The sequence below is a fragment of the Herpailurus yagouaroundi genome, unplaced genomic scaffold, assembly GCF_014898765.1.
Source record: "Herpailurus yagouaroundi ecotype Mexico unplaced genomic scaffold, PumYag 77, whole genome shotgun sequence".
NCBI classification, from domain to species: Eukaryota; Metazoa; Chordata; class Mammalia; order Carnivora; family Felidae; genus Herpailurus; species Herpailurus yagouaroundi.
This window is the reverse complement of record NW_024412388.1, coordinates 78,818,855-78,835,430: the sequence shown is the minus strand read 5'-3', so window position 1 is coordinate 78,835,430 and position 16,576 is coordinate 78,818,855. Positions and strand designations below refer to the sequence as shown.

General features: G+C 37.6%; 1 protein-coding gene across 1 annotated transcript in view; it reads right to left on the bottom strand.

Annotated features, from left to right (window-relative positions):
* Window positions 1-7,099, bottom strand: part of CUNH1orf146 (chromosome unknown C1orf146 homolog) — a 57,483-nt gene extending 50,384 nt beyond the window's left edge. The window contains exon 1 of the mRNA XM_040470974.1: window positions 6,977-7,099. The gene's annotated coding sequence lies outside the window, so the exon portion shown is untranslated. The remainder of the gene's footprint in view (window positions 1-6,976) is intronic.
* Between the last annotated feature and the right edge of the window lie 9,477 nt (window positions 7,100-16,576).

Sequence of the window (16,576 nt, the reverse complement as noted above, 5' to 3'; positions counted from 1 at the left end):
ACAGGAAGAAATAGAAAATTTGAACAGACCCCAAACCAGTAGGGAATTCGAACTGGTAATCAAAAATCTCCCAAAAAACAAGAGTCCAGGGCCATATGGCTTTCCAGAGGAATTCTACCAAACATTTAAGGAAGAGTTAACACCTATTCTCTTGAAGCTGTTCCAAAAAATAGAAATGGAAGGAAAACTTCCAAACTCTTTCTATGAAACCAGCATTACCCTGATTCCAAAACCAGACAGAGACCCCACTAAAAAAGGAGAACTATAGACCAATTTCCCTGATGAATACGGAGGAAAAAATCCTCAACAAGATAGTAGCCAACCGGATCCAACAATACATTAAAAAAATTATTCACCACGACCAAGTGGGATTTATACCTGGGATGCAGGGCTGGTTCAATATTCGCAAAACAATTACCATGATTCATCACATCAATAAAAGAAAGGACAAGAACCATATGATCCTCTCAATAGATGCAGAGAAAGCATTTGACAAAATACAGCATCCTTTCTTGATAAAAAACGTCAAGAATAGGAAAGAAGGAGCATACCTCGGGATCATAAAAGCCATATATGAACAACCCAATGCTAATATCATCCTCAATGGAGAAAAACAGAGCTTTCCCCCTAAGGTCAGGAACAAGACAGGGATGTCCACTCTCGCCACTGTTATTCAACATAGTATTGGAAGTCTTAGCCTCTGCAATCAGACAACACAAAGAAATAAAAGGCATCCGAACTGGCCAGGAGGAGGCATACTTTCACTCTTCGCAGATGACATGATAGTCTATACGGAAAACTCAAAAGATTCCACCAAAAAAATTGCTAGAATTGGTTCATGAATTCAGCAAAGTGGTAGGATATAAAATCAATGCACAGAAACCAGTTGCATTCTTATACACCAACAATGAAGTGAAAGAAAGAGAAATCAAGGAATCAATCCCATTTACAGTTGCACAAAAAACCATAAAATACCTAGGAATAAATATAACCAAAGAGGTAAAAAACCTATACACTGAAAACTATAGAAAACTTATGAAAGACATTGAAGAAGACACAAAAAAATGGAAAAAGATTCCATGCTCCTGGATAGGAAGAACAAATATTGTTAAAATGTCAATACTACCCAAAGCAATCTACATATTCAATGCAATCCCTATCAAAATAACACCAGCATTCTTCACAGAGCTAGAACAAATAATCCTAAAATTTGTGTGGATAGCCATAATAGCCAAAGCGATCTTGACAAAGAAAACCAAATCAGGAAGCATCACAATCCCAGACTTCAAGCTATACTGCAAAGCTGTAATCATCAAGACAGTATGGTACTAGCACAAGAAAAGACACTCAGATCAATGGAACAGAATAGAGAACGCAGAAATGGACCCACAAATGTATGGCCAACTAATCTTTGACAAAGCAGGAAAGAATATCTAATGGAATAAAGACAGTCTCTTCAGCAAGTGGTGATGGGAAAAATGACATGCAGAAGAATGAACCTGGACCACTTTCTTACACCATACACAAAAATAAACTCAAAATGGATGAAAGACAAGACAGGAAACCATCAAAATCCTGGAGGAGAAAGCAGGCAAAAACCTCTTTGACCTGGAGGCAAGGGAAACAAAAACCTCTGGAGGCAAGGGAAACAAAAGCAAACATGAACTACTGGGACCTCATCAAAATAAAAATCTTCTGCACAGCGAAGGAAACAATCAGCAAAACTAAAAGGCAACCGACAGAATGGGAAAAGGTATTTGCAAATGACATATCAGATAAAGGGGTAGTATCCAAAATCTACGAAGAAATTATCAAACACAACACCCAAAAAAACAAAGAATCCAGTAAAGAAATAGGCAAAAGACACAAATAGACACTTCTCCAAAGAAGACATCCAGATGGCCAACAGGCACATGAAAAAATGCTCAACATCACTCATCATCAGGGAAATACAAATCAAAACCACAATGAGATACCACTTTATACCTGCCAGAATGGCTAACATGAACAATTCAGGCAACAACAGATGTTGGCGAGGATGCGGAGACAGAGGACCTCTTTTGCATTGTTGGGGGGAATGCAAGCTGGTGCAGACACTCTGGAAAACAGTGTGGAGGTTCCTCAAAAAATTAAAAATAGAACTACCCTACAACCCAGCAATTGCACTACTAGGAATTTACCCAACGGACACGGAGTGCTGGTGCATAGGGGCACTTGTACCCCAATGTTTACAACAGCACTTTGAACAATAGCCAAATTATGGAAAGAGCCTAAATGTCCATCAACTGGTGAGTGGATAAAGAAACTGTGGTTTATATACACAAAGGAATACTACTTGCCAATGAGAAAGAATGAAATATGGCCTTTTGTAGCAACGTGGATGGAACTGGAGAGTGTTATGCTAAGTGAAATAAGTCATATAGAGAAAGACAGATACCATATATTTCCACTCTTATGTGGATCCTGAGAAACTTAAAAGAAGACCATGGGGGAGGGGAAGGAGAAAAAAAAAAGTTAGAGAGGGAGAGAGCCAAACCATAAGAGACTCTTAAAAACTGAGAATAAACTGAGGGTTGATGAGTGGGAGAAAGGAGGGGTGGGTGATGGGCACTGAGGAGGGCACCTGTTGGGAGGAGCACTGGGTGTTGTATGGAAACCAATTTGACAATAAATTTCATATTAAAAAAAATTAAAAAGAGTTAACAATATTTGTTCTTCCAATCCATGAGCATGGAATGTCTTTCCATTTCTTTGTGTTGTCTTCAATTTCTTTCATCAGTGTTTTATAGTTTTCAAAGTATACATCTTTCATTTCCTTGGTTAGGTTTATTTCTAGGTATCTTATTATTTTAGTGAAATTGTAAATGGGATTGTTTTCTTAATTTCTTTTTCTACTACTTCATTATTGGTGTATAGAAATGCAAGATTTCTGTATACGGATTTTGTATCCTGTGATTTTACTGAATTTGGTTATCAATTCTAGCAGGTTTTGGCACAATCTTTCATAAAGATTTTATAAAGAGTATCATGTCTTCTGCAAATATGAAAGTTTTATTTCTTCCTTACCAACTTACATGTCTTTTCTTTTTCTTGTCTGCTTGCTGTGGCTAGAATGTCCAGTACCATGTTGTATATAAGTGGTGACAGTAGACATTTTTTCTTCTTGTTCCTGGCCTTAGGAGAAAAGCTCTCAGTTTTTCCCCATCGAGAATGATGTTAGCTATAAGGTTTTCATATATGGCCTTTATTATGTTATGTTCCCTCTAAACCTCCTTTGCTGAGGGTTTTTATCATGAATGCTGTACTTTGTCAACAATTAGAGATTGCTGGGGTAGTCTTCAATGGGCCCCCAGTGTGCCTGAAGGTTTTTTCTGAAATGCCAAGAACATAAGGCCCTGACTCTATCCAGGTCATTTTTCATTTGCAATGAGCAACACTGAGAAATGCAGTAAGCAAGCTTGTCACCGCTTATTAATAAGTGTTCTCTTTGTTAATGTAACCAATTGCATGTGTCCATCTAGGTCCACTTCTGTTATTCCAACACATCTACCCACTTTGGGATTTGGGAGCCAAGGAAAACCATGAGGAACCTAAACCTTTGGCTACTACTTTTGCCATGATTTTTAAAGCCTGTTCCTCATCCAGGCATCATGTATGTATATTCTGCCAGCATCAATTAAACAATACCAGCTTAAAAGTAGGATAAAATTTCAGACTTTTCAGAGTTCTTGATAGGCATTATCTACTAAAGGTGTAAGATACACACCTAGCAATTGCACTTTTAAGTTTATACTGGAAAGAAATGCATGCAACATGTATTATAAGATTTGTACAAGAATGTTCATAACAGCATTTTAAAAGTTCATTCTTCATACTTTTGCTTAAATTTCTTTTTTAATCTTTCGAGGCTAGAATGATCCATGTGGTAATGGATTAGTGTTGGCAACACTCTTATGAAATCACTATTAGCTTAATAGAGATACAACTGAACATATATAAAAATACTTACAGATAGGTGGACATAGATAGACTAGTACATACACATGTATATATCTCTTTGCTTTGTTATCTGAGAGGGGCCTAAAATAAAAGATACCTTCTCAGAAACAATCACACCTAGCAGCCAGATTTTTTTTTTTAAATGTTTATTTATTTTTAAGGGAAACAGCTAGAACTTGAGCAGGGGTGGGGCAGAGAGAGGGAGACACAGAATCCAAAGCAGGCTCCAGGCTCCCAGCTGTGAGCACAAAGCCTGATGTAGGGCTCAAACTCATGAACTGTGAGATGATGACCTAAGTCAAAGTCGGGTGCCTAACTGACTGAGTCACCCAGGTGCCTCAGACTTTGGTTTCTAATACTTTTCTCTAATAAAAAGAACTGGAGATCCCTGGGAGAAATGGTGAAAAGAAGTGGGACAAGAAATATACAAGCTGAGCCTAGGGTATTTTGTAGTGCCAGAAAGGAAGGAAGTGATTAAAAATAAAAACAAAGTGGGTCACCTGGGTGGTTCAGTCAGTTGAGTGTCTGACTTTTGATTTTGGCTCAGGTCATGATCCCATGGTCACAGGATTGAACCCTACATTGGGTTCCATAGTGAGTATAGAGCCTGCTTAAGATTCTTTCCCTCTCTCTCTCTCTTCCTTTATCCCCCTCCCTATCTCGTGTGCATGTGCACTTTTTCTCTCTCTCAGAAATAAATTTAAAAAAACAAAGGAAAAACTAAAACTGAGAGAAGTATGTCAAAAAGAGTAATCACCTGAAAGAGATTCCTATGGCTAAAGCTGGAACAATCTGAGTAGCAAAATAAGTAAAATTATAATAAAATAATATTAAATTATATTAATAATATAAAAGTCATAACATTTATCATATTTCAAACTATAAAACAAAAAGTCACACATCCATACTGATTAAAATGAATTAAAAATTAATAAATGGGGGAGAGGCGACAAATCTCTTGACAATGTCTTCAAGACACATTGGAGAAACATGACAGGTAGAAGACATTGGAAAAACATGACAGGTACTACCTCAGCCAGGTGGTCAAAGGCTACACCAATAGGTATAAATCACACTGATAGTATGTACCAATGATACAATGTAACCTTCTTCTCAATAATCTATAATCTTAGTCCTAAAGTGAGAAACACACCAAATTCCAGTAATTGAGCAACCTACAAAACACCTGACCAGCACTCCTCAAAGTCATCAAGGTTATCAAAAACAAAGAAAGTCTGAGAAACTGTCACCTCCAAGAGGAACCTAAGAAAACATTAAAATTAAATGTGATTTGGTATAGTGACAGGAATCCTAGAACAGAAAAAAAAAGGACATTAAGTTAAAACTACAGAAATCAGAATAAACTTTAGTTAATAATAATGTAATAATATTGGTTCATTAATTGTGACAAATGTACCATACTAATATAAAACGTTAGTAATAGGGGAAACTAAAACAGTATGTGGGAATACTGTGGCTTTTGCCTCAATTTCTCTGTAAATCTAAAACTACTGTAAAAAATGAAGTCTATTAAAACAAACATACAAACAAACAAACAAAAAACCTACTTCTCTTTCAAAGCCCATTAGAAATGCTGTCTCCTGCAAGAAACTATCCCTGGGCCCCTCAAACTTAAATGAGACCTCTCCTTCCTCAGAATCCACCTTAGAATATCTCGGTTGAGCACCTATCACATTTTGTCCAACAAAATTATTTATAAACATATTTCATTTCCCCTAAAACATAAGCATCCTAACCTCAACCAAATATCTACTTTTTCATGTTACTTAATATAAAATTAGTTCAAAGCAAAATTTAGAAACCAACTAATCCAGATGAAAGTCACTTTCCGTTTATGGTGAGTTAGTTATCTCCTAAGGCAGTTTCATTCTACTTTTGAATGACTCTAATAATTAGAAAGTTCTTCCTGCTGGGTTGAAGCCAAATGTTCTATAATTTCCTCATTTATTGTACGAATAGTACTTTATCTCCAGCACCTGGCAGAAGTAGACACTCAAAAACTACTTGTTTTTGGATGAGTAAATGGTTAGCTGGTTAAAGGAAGGACTGCAACTTCTATTACCCCTCCCATACAATTCACTGTGTAGCTAACGATCATCCTCCTGATAATACACACATAATATATAGCCATTGAATTATTCACACCGTTATTGTAGGTTTTATAAACAATTTAAGTAAAGCTATGAGAGGTTTGTTAATTTTGTGCACTTCTAATAAGTGAGAAAGGAACTGGGGTCCGCAGATCCCCACGAGTGTACAATTAACGAATAGAAATGAGGCAGACCACCAGGGCTGAGGCAGTAAGGCTCCTTCAGTATCTCTGGGGAAACGCCCCCCGGGCGAGCAGCCACGCGGGGGGGGGGGGGGGGGGGGGCGGCGCCTCACCCCCACTCCAGCTCCGCAACTCTGGGGAAAACCCCTTACCTCCACTTGGCCTGCGTCCTTGTCTGAAAATAAAAAGCTCACACGATCTTAAGGCATTACCCTGTTCCAAGTCCCTAGGATTCTGGGCTATTAGGATTTCGTTTGTTTTCCCCAAGTTTTCAAATTCAAATCAACTTAACACTGCACAAAAATCTCCTGTAAATCGCGTTCCCGCTCAGTCTCCTTAACTGACAAGTGAGAGGTTGGACCACAACTATCTTCACGGCGGCTTCCGTTCTTAAGAGTCTTCCTAGCAGGATACAAACAATACCTAAAGTAAATATAAATCCGCAGACTTGACTACAAGGGTTCCGAAAAGGAAGGTTCTACAACCCTATAGGAAAAAACCTCAGGAAACCCCGTTCCATATGACTCTCAAAAATAAAGGATGGTGGAGAGGATTCTCTCTCACGTCTCCAAATCTCTGAGGTAAAAACTGGACCCGGCAAGTCTGAGGAAAAAAAACACCCTGGCAGGAGAATGAAAAAAAAACGTGAAGAGCGTGGTCCGCAGTGGCTGTAAACACACCTACCCGACCAGCAAGTCCGTGGTGCCACGTCACCTCCCAACTTCCAGAACTTTCCAAGAGTAGCGGAAGTACGGCGGCAGAGCAGAGAAGCACAGCCGTCTTCGTGGCCGCCCCAGCCGCGGGACTTGCTCTTCACGTGCTGCGCTTCCGCGCAGCTGCAGACCTTGCTAACTTTAGCCCCGCCTTTTCTGATCATTAAATGGCAAGATTTGAAGGAGCCAGGAAGTGGTTAGGAGAAAGTAAGTTTGTTTGTTTGTTTGTTTGTTTGTTTGTTTGTTTGTTTGTTTGTTTTTGAGTTGTTTTTTGCGTTTGACTTACTTGCCTGGAGTTAATTTTTCACAATTTTTTAAAATTTAGGCTCAATTCTTTTACTCTTATTATTGACAACATAAGGTCACAGTGACCTCAGGTATATCCAAATTATGAAAAAATACTCACTTTTTTATTAGTAGCTGTAACTGTAACATATAGAAGCCTGTGTGTTTGCTCTTTTGGAATCCATTGTTTTCAACCTAACTGAAACTCAGCAAATTATTATGCGCTGGTGTTCACAATTGTAAAAATTGAAAAAGAAAAAGCCACCACTTGTCTAGAGCTTAATGGTTAGGATGCAAAACTATGTCTTCCTTAGTAAAATATGTATTGCTGGGAAGAAAAATAGTGCTCCTGAAAAAATCCTTTGGAGCACACTTATAATACGGATTCATTATTCCCTACAGTAACTATTTTGTAAATTTTGACTTGTATTAAAATTATTAAACTGATATTATTAAATTTAGGGGCACTCTTTTGCTGCCCCTGTTGGACAGTTTGTTAAAGCCAGGACAGGGCAGGTCAGATTAATCAAGACCTGACTCCAGCCACACCTGTGGATTTGGGCACTCAAGGAATTGACTCAGCTGCTGGTGGGGGCAGGAAGGTTAGGTTGCCAGAGGACCCTTCTTGGAAGGCCCTCATGTTTCTAGCTGGCTAATTGTAAAGGGGTAGGAGAGACATCCAAGAGTGAACTGCCGAGGCTCCCAACAAGTAAGAGTGCAGGATAGCCTTCCCTTTCTACCTGTAGTACCACAAGGAGATTTAGCTGGAATGAGAGCAGAGACTCTAGTTCTGGTAGTGAAACTGGCAAGTGCAAAGAAGGGTCCATTCTGGGGAGGATACTGAAGTTCTGGGCAACTGACCAGAACAGAGAGGGAAAAGCAAACTGATCTTACTGAAAACCTGCATTGTACCAAGTACTATACCAGATACTTTGCATACATGATTCTATTAATCTTCTCCATAAATGCTATAAAGTATACGTTATTCTCATTTTAAAGATGAGGGAACTAGGGCTCAGAGTGATTTAGTTGGCCAAAGTGATATAGCTAGTAAAAAAAGAGCTGAGATTCAAACCTAAATCTATCAGATGTCTGGGCCACATCCCTACCACTACAGTTCCTTCTCTGCACAAAGATCCAGTTATAAGACCTGGAAAACGTCATTTAGGTTACATAAGTATAAAAATGATTTAGCAAAAAGCCACAGACTGTGGAGATAGCATTGATAGTTCATCCTTCCTTCCTTTAATTTATCCTTCATTTTTTCAATCAACAAATATTTGATTGTGAAGAAAAATAGCCTAGTGTCTGGAGTCAAACAGCCTGGCTTCCTATCATGCCTCCACCGTTAACTTAGCTATGTGAACACAGATAAGTGACAGCTTCTTGGTTTTCTCATCTTTTTTTTCTTTTGTTTAAAATTTCCTTACCAATCTCTTTTTTAAATGTCTTTTAACACGTATTCATTTTTGAGAGAAAGAGACAGTGTGAGTGGGGGAGGGACAGAGAGAGAAGGGGAGGGGCAGGGAAAGAGGGAGACACAGGATCTGAAGCAGCCTTCAGGCTCCAAGCTGTCAGCACAGAGCCCGATGTGGGGCTCGAACTCACGGACTGAGAGATCATGACCTGAGCCGAAGTTGGATGCTTAACCAAGTGAGCCACCCAGGCACCCCTCTCGGTTTTCTTATCTTAAACTAAGAATAATAATTGTGCTAGTTCATAGATCAATATATGTAAGCCTTCTAAAGCCGTGCCTAAAACAAGCACTCAATATGTTTAACATGCTATCATTATTCAAATGTTCCTTTAATGTCATCTGGCAGCTGTACAGTATCTGCCCAGTCCATTCCTTCTCCCACTCTCCTGCATAACTGTTTCATACCTTCTCCTTTCCTTAATTCTCTAGCACCTCTTCCTCATCCCTACTTTCAGCTGAAGGTCTTCCTTACTATTTAAATGAGAGAAATCAAAGCATCCAAAAGTGAACTTTCCACTGAGGCTCATGAGCACATCTACCCACCAATCATCATCTCTACCCGCAGATTTTGTTTTCCTCCTAGTCTTGGTAGATTAACTGTGCATGCTCTTAAATAAGGTCAACCCTGCAGTTGGACACTAGATCTCATCTCTTCTTGTTTACTCAAGAACATAGTTCCAACAATTTTCTCCTGTCTCTCTTACAACATCAGTTTTCTCGTCTGTACTGGACCATTCCCATTAGGAAATAAATATGTCATTATTTCTCCCATCTTAAAATCTTTTGTTCCCTCTTTGCATTCTAGCTAACCATCTATTCTTCTACTCTCTTTTATAGTAAAACTCAAAAGGATTGTCTATAATTTCTGTTTCTAATACCTCTTCTCTAATTCTTTCTTACATTTACTATAAGGAGGCTGCCTTTTTCATTTCCACCATGCCAAAGAAATTGCTCTTGTCATGGTCATTGTTAAATCCAGCAATTTTCAATACCAATTTTACTTAACCATTTGTCACAGTTGACCCCTTTCTCCTCTTGGAAATACTTCTTACCCCATACCATGGTTTTCCTGTACCTCACTGGGCACTTTTTTTTTCTTCTTCAATACCCAACCTTGTAGCAGAACCCCCAATACAGTCCTTAGACCTCTTTTCTTCTCTGGCTATATTCACTCCCTTGGTGATCTCATCAATTCATGGCTTTAGATATAATCCATATACTGACAAATCCCAAATTTGTATCTCCAGCTTTAGCCTTTCCCCTGGACTCCAGCTAGTATAAGGAGCTTCCTATTTAATATTTCCACTAAAAGACATCTTAAATTTCACACTTCTAAAGCTGAACTAATTTCCCTCTGCAAACCTATACCACCCCTAGTCTTCCCCATCGCAGCTAATAACTCACACTTTTCATGTTGTTAAATATAAATACCTTGCTTGTTCCTTATATGCCTCACCTCACCCATCAGGATATCTTGTGGCCTGTACCTTCAAAATATATCCATATCCTCACCACCTCCCTAGTCTGAACCACCATCACCAATCACCTGGATTATTGCTATCACCTCCTAACAGATCTTCCTATTTATGCCTTGCCCCTTACGGTCCTTTTTCTACATGGCAGCCAGGGTAATCTTATTAAAGTAGAAGTCAGAATTAAAGCTTAAGTCCTTCTGATGACTGACAATGGCCTAAGTCAGCCAGTTACCCTATTACCTATCTAAACCCCTTCTACTATTTTTCTAACTTACTTTTTCTGTCCCAGATACATTCTGTTTCAGACCTTCCTGTCCTCATATCTAGGCATGCTTCTGCTTCAGGGCTTTTGAACCAGATATATTCATAGTTCACTCTCTGTTGCCCCTCCTTCAAATCTTACTTAGCTCAACTGTCGTCTTCCCAATAAAGCCCACCTTGACTTCCTCATTTAAAATTAGAATCACTCCTGATCTCTCTTAACCTGCTGGGTTTGTTTGTTTGTTTTGCATGTCATTTGCTACCTTCTAACATATTACATATTATGTTTTTTTGTTTGTTTGTTTATAGCCTTTCTTCTCTCACTAGAATGTAAACTCCACAAGAGCATGGACTTTTGTCTGTTTTGTTTGCTGATGAATCCCTAGCACCTAGAACAATGTCTGGTACCTAATAAGCACTAATAAATCTAATTAAATGTTGAAGTATCATTCACCCTGACATATAAAGCACCTTCTAGTTTGTGTCTCAGTGATAACATATCAGACTTCATTGAATGTTAGTAGCCATAATATGAACAGTACCAAAGGGTCTTCTATTTTTGTTAAGATTCTTAGCCTTATTACTGTTAGGCTTGAACTAATTTATTTCAAGCTTTGGTCTTCTGGTTCAGGCTAATTTGTCTGAGAGGTGTTTACTTGAAATAAATGTTCAGCAGCTAACCCTGCTAACAAGTTTTCATTTGGGAGTCTTATGTATTACTGTGATTCATTTATTAACAGAATAAATAAGCCTGTTTGAGTTGTGCTTTTAAAGGTCATCTACCCAATTCAGGTCCAAATATATTGAAACTGACTACACAGATATATTTGGCAGTTCTATAACAGCTCAACTCTATGATTCACTACTCCCTAGAATTCCTACACAGAAATATGTTCAGTTTACATTCATGTTTAGTTTCAGAACATCCCTAATTCAGCAGCTGTGAGAAAGTTATAATGAAAAATTAATTCTGTAAATTATTTATTCCTGAATGGAAAATGTAAGCTTGAACTTGAAAGCATAGAATCAATAAAAATATATATATATATATATATATATATATATTTCATAAACCTTGCAATGCCATATTTCCACATTAGTTGTAGAATGACAAGCTGTTATGAGACAGTGCAAAGAATAGCTTAATGTTTTTTGTGAGATGTCTCAGTTTCATAAGCAGCAGCAAACCTTCTAATCTACTTAGTGGCTTGAATGCTTTGATAGATCTATGATAGTCAATGTACTTCAATATTTTTCCCTTTTAGTCAGTTGCAAATATTGAACAAGCATTTTCTTTTGAGGCTCTACTGGATGTTCTTTTTGTTATCTGCTTCATTCCTGACATTCTGACCTTGATGTTCTAAACTGTCAAAAGGAAACACACACATACACAAAGACTAAGGGAACGTAGAGGAAATCTGATGAAAGAAAAGTGGCTGTTTTCAAATCTAGCCTTTCCCCAATTGTCGTTGATACAGGAACTGATACAGTACTATATTCTCAAAACTCACCATGTATATAAATTCCTATTTTTAAATGATTGGATGTAAACAGTTTATTGCCTGAAGCCTGCTTTGGATTCTGTGTCTCCCTCTCTCTGTTCTTCCCCTGCTCGCACTCTGTCTCTCTCTCTCTCTCAAAAATAAATAAACATTACAAAAAATTTTTTAAATAAAAATAGCTGGTTGTTTGGCTTTAAAAGCTTTTTAAAAATAGGTTTGGGCATGTATGTATATGGTTTAGATAAAGCAAAATATATTCAGTTCTTTATTCAGACATTAAGAAAGAATTTTTGCACTCCTACCACACTGGTTCTATTCATCCTCTGATTTAAATCTCTCCTGAGCTCTCAACTGTCAGTGATAATCCCTTGTGTTGTAGCTACTGTTGGTTTAATGTGATTATTGAGTGTAGCTGTAATTTAATGGTTAATTCCTCAAAGTTTAGACACTTCGACAGATTCTTGTTTTTAGGCAAGGGAAATTGCCTTCAATTCTCAGTCGTAATATAAAAGCAACCTAGAGGAAAATTCAACACAGCAGCAACAACTACGTCTGAGAACATAAAAATTCCTGAATTTAAGGCATTTTGAACTGGATAAAGAAATTCCTACCCTTCAAAGCATAATCAAGTTTTATCATATAAAAAGGGATTTAAAAAATACATAATATCTATCTCTGTCCCTGCATCAGATCAAGTGTATGTGCCAATTATAAATTTTGTGGTTACCACTTTTACCAGGTATGCACTGCTTTTTGAGGCAGCCAGAGCTCTTTTTTTTTAATTGAGGTATAGTTGACAATGCAATATTATATTAATTTCAGGTTTACAACATAGTGATTTGACAATTATATACATTATGAAATGCTCACCACAATAAGTATAATTATCATCTGTCACCATACAAAGCTATTATGAGATTACTGACTGTATTTCCTATTGCTGTACTTCCCATCCCTGTGACTTACTTATTTTATAACTAGGCGTCTGTACGTCTTACTCTTCTTCACCTATTTCACCCATCCCCACAACCCTCTCTCCTCTGGTAATCACCAGTTTGAGTTTGTTCCCTGTATTTATGAGTTTCTGAGTCTGGCTTTTTGTTTGTTCATTTGTTTTTTAGATTCCACATATAAGTGAAATCTTATGCTATTTATTTCTGTCTGACTTATTTCATCTAGCATAATATATTCTAGGTCCATCCATGTTATTGTGAATGGCAAGATTTCACTCTTTTTATGGCTGAGTAATATTCATATATATATGTGTGTGTGTGTGTATATATATATATATATATATATATATATATATGATGGACATTTGTCTCTCTTGATGGACAATTAGGGTGCTACCATATCTTGGCTATTATAAATAATACTGCAATAAACTTAGGGGTGCATGTATCTTTTTGAATTAGTGTTTTCATTTTCTTCTGGTAAATACCCACCATTAGAATTACTGAATCATGTGATTGTTATTTTAATCTTTTTGAGGAACCCCCATACTTTTTCCCATTGTGTCTGTACCAATTTACATTCCCACCAACAGGGGATAAGGGTTTCCTTTTCTCCACATCCTTGCCAACATTTTCTATTTCTTGTCTTTTTGATACTAGCCATTCTGACTGGTGTGAGGGAATAACTCATTGTGGTTTTGATTTTCATTTCCCTGATGGCAAGTGCTACTGAACAACATTTCATGTGTCTGTTAGCCGCCTGTACATCTTTTATGGAAAAATGACTATTCAGCTCTTCTGCTCATTTTTTAATTAGTTTTTTTTTTTTTTTGGTGTTAAGTTGTATAGGTTCTTTATATATTTTGGATGTTTTTTTAACATTTATTTATTTTTGAGAGACAGAGCACGAGTGGGAAAGGGGCAGAGAGAGGCGGGGACACAGAATCCAAAGTAGGCTCCAGGCTCTGAGCAGTCAGCACAGAGCCCAACGCGGGGCTCTAACTCACAGACTGCAAGATCATGACCTGAGCTGAAGTCAGACGCTTAACCAACTGAGCCACCCAGGTGACCCAATGTATATTTTGGATATTAACCCCTTGTCAGATATATCATTTGCGAATACCTTCTCCCATTCAGTAGGTTGCCTTTTTGTTTTGTTGGTAGTTTCTTTCACTGCACCAAATTTTTTTAGTTTAATGTAATCCCAATTGTTTATTTTTGCTTTTTTTCCCCTTGCCTTAGGAAACAGCCAGAGTTATATTAATTACCTCTTTATTTCTTCTTCCCTTTACCTCTACTATCTCTCTCGCACTACATCCATAGAGAGCTAGAAGGAAGCAGTTGAGCAGGAAGGAGGGAGCAGGCTGCATGTTGAGAAGTGTATTGTCCCAATATATAGCATTGTAGGGAGGAGCAGAGAGACGACCCAAGAGCAGTGCAAACTGAGAATTTTGTAGTTTTTTATGTACTCTGTCATTTCAAAATCTTGTAACAGAAAATTAGACAATAGTATAAGAACAGCCAGTACAGGGAAAGTTCAATAGGTCAATGATTAGTAGACATAGAAATTGAAATAAGATCTGACACATATACAAGTGGAAAGGGAACAGGACCAAAAGAAACATACAATTCTATCTGTTGATAAACACTTAAGTCTGAGGACTCTTACAGAAAAGTGAGTAAAAGAAGAGAAAAAATCAACACGGAACCTATGAAAAAATATTTCAGAACAAGGGAAAGGAAATAGCACCATAAAGACTGAAAGGAAAAGCATAAAAATGATCTACTGCATTATCCAAAAGAAAGCTTCCAGAGACTATTTGCATCCTTAATAGAGTACAAAAAGCCATGTGTGTTCTAAAAACTTGCATCCATAAAGTGTGAGAAGAAAGATATAAACAGGATGAAATGGAAACTCAAGAGATTGTTATGAATAAAATAAAGGACAGGGAATTATACAAAAATAACGCAACCACAGAATTAAAATCCCCAGTGGCAGTGAAGAAAGACTTGACTCTGCAAGAATATTGAATAAATAATGAGGGTTACTTGAGACACTCCTGGTGAACAGATAAAGATAAGAGGTAGGTGGAACAGATAAAAGTAGGGAAACAGAAAAGACAATTGGTATTCATGAAGAAGAGACTAAAACAAGTGGAAGAAAATCAAATATATGATGGGAAGGACACTTTCCTGATGAGAATAGAAAGCCCATAGATGCAGACAGAAAGAAATAGCCATGTTTTTGGCAAAAATAAATGACAAAGACCTACATCTAGACAAGCTTGAGAATGTTTTTAAATTACAAGGCTCCAGAAAAAAATCTACAAAGATCTGTGAAGGAAATAAAAGATGTTTCCTAGAAAGCACAAGAAAACCATGTTCACTTCAGACTTCTGTGCTGCCACACTAAATTATAGGAGATAATTATTCCAAGCTATTTGCAACTAACTGAGAGGTAAGGACAGGCAATGAGCACTCAGATGGCTTAAATGAAGACATACATATAAAGACTTATTAATATAGTCACAAAAGCTAAACACAGATGTAATGCATTAATTTATGCACCTCTTCAGATCCTTTTGGCCCTTTGTTTCCCTGGTTTCAGTATTTGCTCAGCTTCCCAGCCCAAGCAGCCCATTCAAAGGCTCTTGCCATTCCTACAATAATAACTCCTGATTCCTCCAACTGGATTTTGTCTTCTGACACCACCAACTGCATCAGCTTTCCCAGGCAGGAAGGCTAATTTTGGCATGGGCTCCATCATATATGCTACAGTGGGAGCTGTATTGGCCCAATGAGATCCATGGAGAGGGGCCCTGGCTTCTCCAGTAGCTGCCAATAGGTGCCCAGGTCACAGTCTGTAAGTATGTAGGAATTAACTCCTATGGTGCAATGAAGAGAAAATAGGGAAGAGCAAGCACATAAATTTTCACCCTTCTTCCCCCTTATTGTTCTAAGATTCAGAAGCACCATTAGCCTCTCCAAAGGTGTACTGTGTGACCAAGCAAGCAACTATTTCTCATGAAGCTGAGCATAGCTTGCCTCCTTGTATTTGCTTCCCTCCTTCCCTTTTTACTTTACTTTCTTCCTCACTGTTGCTTCCCTAGGATTGAACCCTCTGATAAAACATGAGTTCCACAAGCTTTGCCTTAGGTTCTGTTTTCTGGAGAACTGGGCTAAAACAAAAGTCAAAATTACTCTTAAAAGGGAAGACACATCATGTAAAAATTCTGAATGATAATCTGGATCCAAACACTCAAAACATCTAAACAATATCAGAGAGAGGAGTAAACAAAGGACATAAGGTAAGAGGAAAGTGGTGGAGAGAGAGGTGTGCTAACTTCTCATTTCCAATAGGGGAAACTCAAAAGATGTCATTACACATTGGATTCTTGTGGACTGGAGAAATATAAGGTAAAAAATGTTTTAGGAAAAATAGTGTTAACTGCATGAGGGAGTTAGAATACTAATTTTCTAAACATTAGAGAAAAGCAATTGAAATCTGATTTGTAGAAAAAAAGACACAAAAGAAGGAAGGTTAAAACAGAAAAATCTAAAACAAAATGAGAAAATTAACAAATTTAATCTTATAAATGATGTTGAAGATATTTAAAG